This window comes from Cervus elaphus, chromosome 18 (assembly GCF_910594005.1).
Source record: "Cervus elaphus chromosome 18, mCerEla1.1, whole genome shotgun sequence".
Lineage (NCBI taxonomy): Eukaryota > Metazoa > Chordata > Mammalia > Artiodactyla > Cervidae > Cervus > Cervus elaphus.
Window position 1 is genome coordinate 12,079,220 of NC_057832.1, and position 12,731 is coordinate 12,091,950.

The following is a 12,731-nucleotide window of genomic DNA, read 5'->3' on the forward strand; positions in this document are numbered from 1 at the left end:
TTCTCTGAGGCAGGTCATTATGTACGATTATAATAACAAAAGAGGCCAAAGACAAGGGTCTGGAACAGAGGAGTCAAAATTGATTTCTCTGGGTTACATAAGTAATATCTGAGGGTTTGAGTCTCTCTTCAATTTAATCTGTATTACTCAGTAAATTCTTAGAAAATGATTAGGTTTTTGTGTTTTGAGCTCTTGGTGAAATGTGGGGTATGGTAACATTTTAGAATTTCCACTTATAAAATTATATCAAGATTGTGTTAAATCACAAATGTAAAATTTCCTCAAATTCCTCCCAAAATTGAATTATCTTTTTGACATAATTTTAAATTTTCCATTATTAGAGTCTTTACATCAGAACTGATCTTTTAAAATTATTCTTAATATTGGATTGCATAACTTTTAGTTACAACAATGTGCACATTGTAGATTTTTTAGATAAATTATAAGGAGTGGGATGGCTGAAAAAAACAAAGACTACATTAATAGTACATGAAAAAACTTAAAATAGAGTGTTACCTGTATGATACTCTTCAATGACTTCCTTTTAATAGTCAATTTTATGTAACATATTTTCTAATGTTATTTGCTTTGGTGTATTTATGTCAATGTGCATATGTTGCTTTTCATAATTTCTTATAATTTCCTTCTTAATAAACAAACAAGATTCATTTTAACTTCTTTTTTCAAAGAAAAACAAGTCAACAGTATTTGTGAAAGTTGAAGTAATTAGAAATAATTTCAACTTAATAACACTAAAGCTATCATAAAAACAATAGCATGGCAAAAATTGATAATCTCTTATTATCATAGTTCAATTAATTCATAATTGACTTGGACAATAACACTATATAATCTTGTGTGGTTTATTTAGTCAGAGAAAAGTAACACTATATTGAGAGAAAATAAAAACTTCAAAATACTCTAACTTCCTTATCTTAAAATGATTGGGTGGTGATATTGCAAAATAAAAAAGCAGTTCCAATTAAACATTGTAAGAAGACAAAGTACCTTGTAAAATATAATTAAACAAATAGGTCTGTCTAGAAGAAATAATTTGAATATAAGGCAATGAGGTATATTAAAAAATCCAAATTTTGAAAGCTATTACATATTTTATATTTTAAATATTCTACATATTCCTGGTGCCAATATGTTGAGGATTATTAATAAATTCAAATAATACTGTGTTGGGCTTCCCTGTTAGCTCAGTTGGTAAAGAATCCTCCTGCAATACAGGAGACCTGGGTTTGATCCACGAGTTGGGAAGATTCCCTGGAGAAGGGAACAGCTACCCACTCAAGTATTCTGGCCTGGAGAATTCCATGGACTATATAGTTAGCCCATGGGGTCACAAAGAGTTGGACACGGGCAACTTTCACTTTGTCTTATGACTTAAAACTATTGTTAATGCCAAGAGAAATGTATTGGTTGCTCACTTTGGAAGTGGCATATTTCATATCTTCATTATCATTATTTAAAATGTTCAATTCAGTGAAAGGAATTTGATAACAGTGATAATTTTTATTGAGTGAAGGAAAAGTTTAGAGTTGTTTGTAACGCATTTGAATCACTGCTGAATAGGCAAAGTTTGCATGCATTTTCTTATAACATCCCTAGAAGTATTATGATTCATTTTCACTTTAAAGCAATGTTTTAAAATCATGACCTTTAGAGCAAATATCAGAATCATCTAATTCACTGGCAAAACATGCAATATACAAGCCCAGTTGTATAAAAAATGTGATGCATATATATGAGGGTTGCGTGAGTCAAGTTACATTACTAAATCTGAATCTTTGGAGGAAAGATATGAGTATTATTACTTTTAATCAGCTTATCTGAATCTTTTTAAAAAATAAATTCTAACATTTTCTAAAGTTTTTTTTTTTTTTTTTAGTTAGAAAATAATAAAATGTGACATATTAATTGTCAAATATCTCACCCGTACTCATCACATGTTTACTTTGAAAATCTAAAATCTAAAATCTCTGCCATGGAAATCTAGACCCTCTGAAGAAGCTCTAAGAGATACCAGGCAGGTCAGATCCCATAATGTGGCAATCATCTGCTTGTTGGTGACATTCTTGTTCTTCATATTCAATAACAGTTATAAGACTTTCTCCGTGGCAGATATCTTGTGCTTTCAATACAAAAGTCATAATAGAAGATGATTACGATTGCTATGAAGATGTAAAGAAGCTCCTTAAACTCATCTCATAAGAGAGAAAGTAAAGGGTGGAAATAATGATAAAAAGGAAAAACTTAATATAATGAAAAATAAACAGAATTAACAAAGTGAAATTTTGATTCTTTGAAATTACTTTTTTTCCAAACCTCTGGTGAAAAGTAGGGCAAAATGTAAGTATAACTATTTGATTGCCTTGGCTGGTAAGCAGAACAATGAGAATTTATGAGCCAATCATCTGATCACATGGAAAAGAAAGTAGCGAGAGGAGAGTCTGATGTTTCAGCTGTTTTTCCCTTTTAAAGGGATTTTTCCAGGCGAGAATACTGGAGCAGGCTGTCATTTCCTTCTCCAGGGGATCTTCTCAACCCAGAGTTTAAATCTGTGTCTCCTGAATCTCCAGCACTGACAGGTGGATTCTTTACCAGCTGAGCCACCAGGGAAGCCCTTTTAAAGTGATTACTGATCCCCAAAGTTTAAATGGCATTTGAAATGATAAAGTAATCAGAACTTTTAGTAGGCTTATGGGGGTAGAGTTCAGCACCTCCTGAAAATGAGAGACCCAATAAAACTCCCGGGTTTTCACTTGGGAACCCCAAGGGCTATTCAAAGGGCTAAGCTGAGAACCCACAGAGGAATCACATCAGTCTCTGGATTATTAGGATGATTCACTGGCAGACTATCTGCCCACTATTAGCAAAAATAAGTCATTTCTGAAATAGGATAGCAGATAGGAAATTACATATCAGAACATCAAAAATTAACTGCCAAGGAATGAATCCAGCAAAAGACTTTATAGAGGAAATAATAAAACATTATTAAAAGGAATATTTAAATGTCAAAGAATTGGAAGGATATAACATGCTTATTAAGTGTAAACATCCATATTTTAAATATTCCAATTATTTTCTAAAATTTAGTGTAATCACCATGAAAATGCTTAACAGGTTGCTTTGTGGAAATTCACAAACTCCTTTTTTAAAAAAAAAAATATTTATTTTAATTGGAAGCTAATTACTTTATAATATTGTGAGGGTTTTCGCCATACATTGACCTTAATCAGTCATGGGTGTACACATGTCGCCTGCCCTGAACCCCCCTCCAACCTACCTAGCATCACTCTGGGTTGTCCCAGTGTGAAATAGATGATCAGTCCAAGTGTGATGGATGAAACAAGACATACAAACTGCTTTTAAAAGTTACATGGAACTACAGAGGGACAAGAATAATGAAAACAGTCACGAAAAGGATGAGTGGGAGGCCTTTCATTACTATGAAATCAATACTCACTATAAAATTAGCACTCACTATGTAGCTACAGTAATTAAACAGTGTTGTATTGACACCAAACTAGACATTCAACCAAAGAAACACGATAAAGAATCCAGAAATGAATCCAAAGCTTTATTGGGCAAAAAGAGTTTTGTTAGGGATGACTTCAGTTCAAGGAGTTTACAAGATCAGAAACATCTATAATGTAGGCCCCAAACCTGAAGCGCTTGTAAAAGCCCAAAGGGCATGTGTCTTTTAATTCTCACTTTCACAGATATGCATTTGGAGAAGTGGAGAAAATCTTTCTCCTTTTGAATCTCCACAAGGTATTAAATGACTCTGTGCCTATCTTACACTGTACACAAACATCTCTCCAGGGCTGGCTGAGGACCTAAAGGCAAAAGGTAAAGTTTAGAAGAGATAACTCAATTGATCCTACTGATTTGGGGGTAGGAGATTTCTTCGAAGGATACAAAAGTCATTAAGCAGAAAGAGAAAAGCTGACAAACTGTATCACATTCAGACAAGGATCTTCTTAAGAATTCATTATTAAGATATTCAAAATTAAGCCACAGAGTGGGATAGATTATTATATATGTATCCAACAAATCAGTCATATACAGCACATATAGAGAACAGCAGCAACAAGCAGACAACCAAAAACAAATGAATGTAAATTATTTGCACAGTCACTTCATTAAAGTGATAAAAATGCATTACTTTTCATCAGCAAAATACAAATTAAATCCTCCATAAGATGTATATGACAAAATGGATAACTAATGATAACATCAGGGTTAGTGAGAATATAGAACATTGGAATGCTCATAGATTGCTTGGATTTTTAAATAAGGCAAAATTATTCAGAACTGTTCTTTCTCCTGTACTGTAAGTTGACTTTTTCATGATCATTTTATGAATCATCTCACCTAAGATTTTTACATATTTTATGACTCAGCATATTAATTTAAATGTATGCAACATTTATATATTTAATAAGTTTTCTAGCTGCTGACTCAGTGTGCTTGATGATATTAAGGTAGATTTTGATTATTAATTTAGAAGCCAACTATAAGCAACCATGAAAAGCAATGTATGTGCATTGACATAAATGCACCACAAAACAAAGATATATTACAGAAAATCAACTGGTAGAATGAAGTGTAGGAAAGTAACTATTTGTAAATACAAACTAACAACCCTCTCCCTTTTAATTCACATACTATTAATACAGACTCTATTTTTCTCAGTCATTCCATTTCACAAAATTTATCCCAAGAAATAAAACAAACTTTGTTGAATAGGAATTTTTAATAAAATAGTATTGTTCACAACATTATATAAAGTAGTAAATAGTTTTATATGATAACATATTTTTAGAAGGAGATTATATGATAATTTTAACCAATTTTAATAATTTGAGAAAATCATGTTATATGAGATTCCTTTTTGTAATTTTCTAATGGAAAGAAGTTCATAATATATGGGGAAAAATCTAAATTGCCTTTTGGAAAGAGAAAGACATCAAAATTTAATCACTTTCCAATCCAAAGAAAGACAATGCCAAAGGATGATCAAACTACCACACAATTGCACTCATCTGATACTCTAGCAAAGTAATGCTCAAAATTCTCCAAGTCAGGCTTCAACAAAACGTGAACAGTGAACTTCCAAATGTTCAAGCCGCTTTTAGAAAAGGCAGAGGAACCCGAGAATAAATTGCCAACATTGTTGGATCATTGAAAAAGCAAGAGAGTTCCAGAAAAACATCTATTTCTGCTTTATTGATTATGCCAAAACCTTTGACTGTGTGGATGACAACAAACTGGAAAATTCTACAAGAGATGGGAATACCACACCATCTTACCTGCCTCCTGAGAAATCTGTACACAGGTTAAGAAGCAACAGTTAGTTAGAACTGGACATGGAAAAGCATACCGGTTCCAAATCAGGAAAGGAGTATGTCATGGCTGTATATTGTCACCCTGCTTATTTAATAATATGCAGAGTACATCCTGAGACATGCTGGGCTGGATGAAGCACAAGCTGGAATCAAGATTGCTGGGAGAAATATCAATAAGGTCAGATATGCAGATGACACCATCCTTATAGCAGAAAGCAAAGAACTAAAGGGCCTTTTGATGAAAATGAAAAAGGAGAGTGAACAAGTTGGCTTAAAACTCAGCATTCAGAAAACTAGGATCATGGCATCTGGTTCCATTACATCATGGCAGATAGACGGGGAAACAATGGAAACAGTGGCTGACTTTATTTTTTAGGGGCTCCAAAACCACTGCAGATAGTGATTGCAGCCATGAAACTGAAAGATGCTTGCTCCTTGGAAGAAAAGCTATGATCAACATAGACAGCATATTAAAAAGGAAAGACATGACTGCAACAAAAGTCTGTCTAGTCAAAGCTATGGTTTTTCTAGTAGTCAGGTATGGATGTGAGAGTTGGACTATAAAGAAAGCTGAGTGCTGAAGAATTGATGCCTTTGAACTGTGATGTTGGAGAAGACTCTTGAGAGTCGCTTGGACTGCAAGGAGATCCAACCAGTCCATCCTAAAGGAACTCAGTACTGAATATTCATCAGAAGGGCTGATATTGAAGCTGAAACGTCAATACTTTGGCCACCTGATGAGAAGAACTGACTTATTTGAAATGACCCTGATGCTGGGAGAGATTGAAGGTGTGAGGAGAAGGGGACGACAGAGGATGAGATGGTTGGATGGCACCACTGACTCAATGGACATGAGTTTGAGCGAGCTCTGGGAGTTGGTGATGGTCAGACAGGCCTGGCGTGCTGCAGTCCATGGGGATGCAAAGAGTCAGACACGACTGAGCAACTGAACTGACTGACTGAACCGCAGAATGAGCATCAGAGATGATAGTAAAGAGCCACTCTGACCACGAAATATTAGTTATGGTAGCTTTTGGTTTTCTCAGTTGTTATTGTAAAGAATTTTAAAGTTGTATTTGTTACTTTCAAATATGAGAAAAAATAACAAAATTCAGAATGCAGATATGGCATGTGTGTTCTTTAAAAAATGAAAATGTTGACAAAAATAAAGACTGCAAGTAACCCATCAAAATTTTACTGTGCTTATCTAAATGACAAGACTGGCATTTTCTTTTTCTTTTTTATTTGCAATTTCTAGATTTTCCAAAATGAGTAGGAAAAAAAATGATGCATGCTGTTAAAATAAATATTAAACTTAATTCTACCCACAAAATATCTTTTGTTGAATTTTAATCCAATATTTAATTTGTGTTGTAATTTAGCATCATCAAGTATTCAACAATTATTATTGAGAGTTAACAGATATGGTATAGTCACTTAGTAACAATTACAAACAAAATATTGTTCTTTTCTAAACTTGCTTATTACGTCATGAAGAAAAGAACTGAATACAAATCTCAAGTATGATTCCAGCATGAGAAATATTACAGTGCAATTAATATGAAATGAAAATCATGATTTCTAACAGTGGAATTAAAATAAAAAAAAGTGTTCCTGGAGAATGAGCAGTAAACCAGAACTTGAAAACTGAGCGCTTTTTCCCTGACAGAGTGTGGATAAAAATGTACCTAGGCTGAGATAAATGAGTTTATTTTTTCATTAATACAAATATTTTTAGAAAGATTTATTTAATGCATATTGTTGTTCAGTTGCTAAGTCATGTCTGAGATATTAATCCAGCCCAGTTACATGGTCTTTGTGATAGAATAAAATTATAAAAATTAGGTAAAATCTGGTGACACGCCATCCCCCCCAACCCTCAAATCGGGGTTGACCATATTTTCACCAATACAATGCAGCTGGTGCCAGCTCGGAGCCTCTGTGAGATCTCAGGTCCTGTATTCACTATTTGCAACTCATTCCTTGGCAATCTAGCTGTCTTGTGATGAGCTAAGGCACATCAAAAGTCATGAGTAGTGACTTCCCTGGTGGACCAGTGGCTACAACTTCATGCTCCCAAAGCAGGAGGCCCAGGTATGATGCATGGTTGGGAAACTAGATCCACATGCTGCAACTAAGGGTTTGTATAATGCAACCAAAACATACTGTTCAGTTCAGTCTCTCAGTCGTGTTCGACTCTTTGCGACCCCAAGAATCGCAGCACTCCAGGCCTCCCTGTCCATCACCAACTCCCGGAGTTTACTCAAACTCAAGTCCATTGAGTCGATGATGCCATCCAGCCATCTCATCCTCTGTCATCCCCTTCTCCTCCTGCCCCCAATCCCTCCCAGTATCAGGTTCTTTTCCAATGAGTCAAGTCTTCACATGAGGTAGCCAAAGTATTAGAGTTTCAGCTTCAGCATCAGTCCTTCCAATGAACACCCAGGATTGATCTCCTTTAGGATGGACTGGTTGGATCTCCTTGCAGTCCAAGGGACTCTCAAGAGTCTTCTCCAACACCACAGTTCAAAAGCATCAATTCTTCGGTGCTCAGCTTTCTTCACAGCCCAACTCTCACATCCATGCATGATCACTGGAAAAATCACAGCCTTGACTAGACGAACCTTTGTTGGCAAAGTAATGTCCCTGCTTTTTAATATGCTATCTAGGTAGGTCATAACTTTCTTTCTAAGGAGAAAGTGTCTTTTATTTTTATGGCTGCTATCACCATCTGCAGTGATCTTGGAACTCCAAAAAATAAAGTCTGACACTGCTTCCACTGTCTCCCCAGCTATTTCCCATGAAGTGATGGGATCAGATGCCATGATCTTAGTTTTCTGAATGTTAAGCTTTAAGCCAATTTTTTCACTCTCCTCTTTCACTTTCATCAAGAGGCTTTTTAGTTCCTCTTCACTTTCTGCCATAAGGGTGGTGTCATCTGCATATCTGAGGTTATTGATATTTCTCCCAGCAATCTTGACTCCAGCTTGTGCTTCTTCCAGCCCAGCATTTCTCATGATGCACTCTGTATAAAAATTAAATAAACATGGCGACAATATACAGCCTTGACATACTCCTTTTCCTATTTGGAACCAGTCTGTTGTTCCATGTCCAGTTCTAACTGTTGCTTCCTGACCTACATATATGTTTCTCAAGAGGTGGGTCAGAAGATCTGGTATTCCCATCTCTTTCAGAATTTTCCACAGTTCATTGTGATCCACACAGTCGAAGGCTTTAGTGTAGTCCATAAAGCAGAAATAGGTGTTTTTCTGGAACTCTCTTGCTTTTTTGATGATCCAGCGGATATTGGCAATTTGACCTCTGGGTCCTCTGCCTATTTCTAAAACCAGCTTGAACATCTGGAAGTTCCCATTTCACATATTACTGAAGCCTGACTTGGAGAATTTTGAGCATTACTTTTCTAGAGTGTGAGATGAGTTTAATTGTGTGGTAGTATGAGCATTCTTTGGGATTGGAAAGAAAACTGATCTTTTCCAGTCTTGCGGCCACTGCTGAGTTTTCCAAATTGGCTGGCATATTGAGTGCAGCCCTTTCACAGCATCATCTTTCAGGATTTGAAATAGCTCAACTGGAATTCCATCACCTCCACTAGCTTTGTTCATAGTGATGCTTTCTAAGGCCCACCTGACTTCACATTCCAGGATGTCTGGCTCTAGGTGAGTGATCACACCATCTTGATTATCTGGGTCATGAAGATCATTTTGTACAGTTCTTCTGTGTATTCTTGCCACCTCTTCCTAATATCTTCTGCTTCTGTTAGGTCCATAGCATTTCTGTCCTTTATTGAGCCCTTCTTTGCATGAAATGTTCCCTTGGTATCTCTAATTTTCTTGAAGAGATCTCTCGTCTTTCCCATTCTGTTGTTTTCCTCTATTTCTTTGCATTGATCGCTGAGGAAGGATTTCTTTTCTCTCCTGTCTATTCTTTGGAACTCTGCACATCCTGTATGCCACTACTAAGAGAGAAACCAATGATCACTTATGATGTTGGAATCATGATCTGAAGAAGAGGATTTAGCTTCAGGATCAGGGAGCAGACTTGATCCCTCAGAGCTTTTGTGTGGCCAAAGCTTTACTACAGTGAAAATGGACAGAGAACACTTCTGACATGGACGTCAGAAGGGGGACGAAGCGTGACCTCTCACTAGTCTTAGCAGCGGAGCTATATACTTTTCCAATTGGTTATTAACAACAGATCAAAAGAAAGTCTCAAGGTTGTAAAAGTCTTAGCAGACCCATTCCCACAGTTTACATTTTTAAGAAGACAGGCTTAGTCAGAGGGATCTTAAGGAGCAGTATATGTTGTTATTATGTAATCCTTGGTATAGAGTTCAATATGAGTTGTTTTGTCCTGTAATCATTAGCTCTGGGCTTAAAGAAAAAAAAAATGTTTTATGTGACTAAGATGTAGGCTTGTAGAAAAAATAAGTTTGTCCTTTTCTCCTCCAGAGCCTCAGACTCCTTTTTCCCCTCCCCCTTCTCCTCCTCCTCCTCCTCTTCCTCCTACTCCTCCTCCTCCAGGACCCTGGACTTCTTATCAATCTACAAATTAACTGTCTCAGTAATTAACATTGAAAATATGTGGTGTATTTGGGCATTTTACTTGAACCAGTAGATATGAAACAGTAGATTTTATTTTTTGTGATTATTTTAAAAGTTCCTTCAAGCCTAAGTCAGCTAATTGTGACATATTATGAGATTTGTACAAACAGTGTTTTGTACTTTGGTGGTAAAATTGTGAGCCCAAAGACACATGATGCTGAATTACACTGGGAGTGGAAGAGGTGAAGGAAAAGTGAGGCCAGGGCAGACTGGGGTGTGTGTGTGTGTGTGTGTGTGTGTGTGATGAGATCACAGTGCAGTCGTAAGGAGCTGGACTGTGATAAAACTGTACCAAAGCCAAGATTCACAGCAAGAATGAAAGAAGGACTTGATGGCTGAATGAGAAAATGCTACTGTATTTTTCAAATAGCACAGTTTTCTGCCTTTTCTCACTTCTGGGGACTCTGTCTTCTCTTGCTACATCTCTCATTTATAACCGCTCAGTCTTGGTCTCCCTGTGGTTACCAGAAATCCCACCCCTCTCTGACACAGCTTTCCCCAGCACACTGAGCTCCCTTTTCACCCCGTGCATTTACATGCATGTATATGCACCTTGATCCATTCCCCACAAATCAAACGTTGCCTCAAAGTAATAGTCATGCTACTACCAAATAAATAAAGCAACAGTGAATTACTTCTATAGAGAGAATGATTTAAAGGTTTTGAAACATGTTTATCATTCAAGACAATAGATTGCTTGCTTTCCACATAGACTTTAGAAAGTAGGAACAATGTTTTCATGATCATTATACACTATTGGAAGATAAGAATGGATGCAACCACCAAACTAAGGATTTCGGGGTGTTTTAATAAGAAAGGAAGATATTATCAAACTGTTAAGAAAGCCAGAATAGAGCAAATACAAACCTGAAGGTTGAAAATGGATGGGTGGCTGTACAAACAGTGTTTTCTCCTCCATGAGACTCAGAGAGATTAAAAATGTCTAGTAGACAGCCACAGGGACTGGCAGTTGGCCTTGAAAAAGCATCATGAATTTAGAGAAATGATTATCTGTGGGGCATCTGGGCCAGTATGCCCCACGTCTCTACTTGTTTATAAGGACATACTGCCTACAGTTACTTGACCTCAGGAAAAAGCTAAGCATGTTGCATTTTAAAATATACTAAGCAAACACTTGCAGCAAGTTTCTAATATGGGCTTGGAGTCTTTAGAGAAGAATAGAACCTGGGACAAATCCAGACATTACAAAAATTATGAAAAGTCAAAAAAAAAGATATAACTGAACTATTCTCAGAATTACTGTTCCTGAATAAAAATGTACTGATGGATGGGTGAAGCCTTTCTGCATCTTTCCAATAAATAAGAATGCTTGGGGCATTTGTGGGGTCTACAATTCCAGATGTTCCACCTGGAACATCTTGTTATTATGTAATCTATTACATTATGTAATAGATCTATTACATAGATCTATTATGTTATTATATCTATAGATATATGTTATCTATGTTAACATATGTTATTATGTTATTATATCTATAGATATATATATCTATAGATCTATTACATAGATCTATTATGTTATTATATCTATCTATTAATAGATCTGTTATTATGTAATCTGTTACATAATGAATAATGGAATGAATATGTATTCATTCCACTGGAATGAAGGCTTGGCTCCTTCACTGTTAGGTAGTTTCAGATGAATAAAAATACTGGACCCAAGAGATTTTGTTTTGCTCTTTTTGTTTGTTTGGTTTTTTAGGAGACCAAATAAAGTCAGTGCAAATGATTTTTAAGAAGGATAAAAGGAAACCTAAACAAATCAGATGGAGGTACAAACTTCCAAACTCGAAGTCCTCGTCAGAGAATAATCAGTTATGATATTTTGAACAAGATTCACATTTGAATTTCAGGATATTCCACTGTGTCCTTCTGGGAACAGCCTCACAGCCCTTGACTGGACCCATTTTGCAAATAAGCTTGTCTTAAGATGTATTGATGGCTATTTCATGTGGCTCAGGTCAGGCCTGAACCTGGATCATTGGAGACAGTAGCTGTCTATAGGTACCTGTAGCTATCTACCACAGGTACATTAAATCACACAAAGAAGAAAACAGAGCATTTATTAACCCTCATCCTCTCCTGATAGAGTTAATTCTGTTATTATTTCTGTTCTGAGCACCAGAAAGGCAAGATGTGATGTGACCCTGAAAGATCTAGGGATCATGCTGACCAGCCTTTAGACCAGTGAGAGAACTGATCCTGTAGCCTGCAGGACAAGGGAAAGATGCAGAATTGACCATTCTATAGATTCAATCACTGATTTGAACCTAGTAGGTAGCAAGAAACTCTGAACCTTGAAAGAGAGAATACAAATGAATGAACAGGAAAACTAACCTCGTAAGAAATAAATAATTCAGGAAACAAACAAATGAAACGGTTTTCAACTCAGTACTCTCAGATTCTGAAATATTATGTCTCCCTATCAAAATAATATGCTATAATAAAATCAGAATAGAGAACTAGAAAAATAATTTTTGTAAATTATAAGTATTGATCCCAATATATTTTTAAAGAAAATAAATGTGTTAAATAGGAGGACTGATTAGAAGAAATGGAGTAGCCATCATAGACAACAAAAGAGTCCGAAATGCAGTACTTGAATGCAATCTCAAAAACTACAGAATGATCTCTGCTCATTTTCAAGGCAACCATTCAATATCGATAATCCAAGCCTATGCCCCAACCAGTAATGCTGAAGAAGCCGAAGTTGAACGGTTCTATG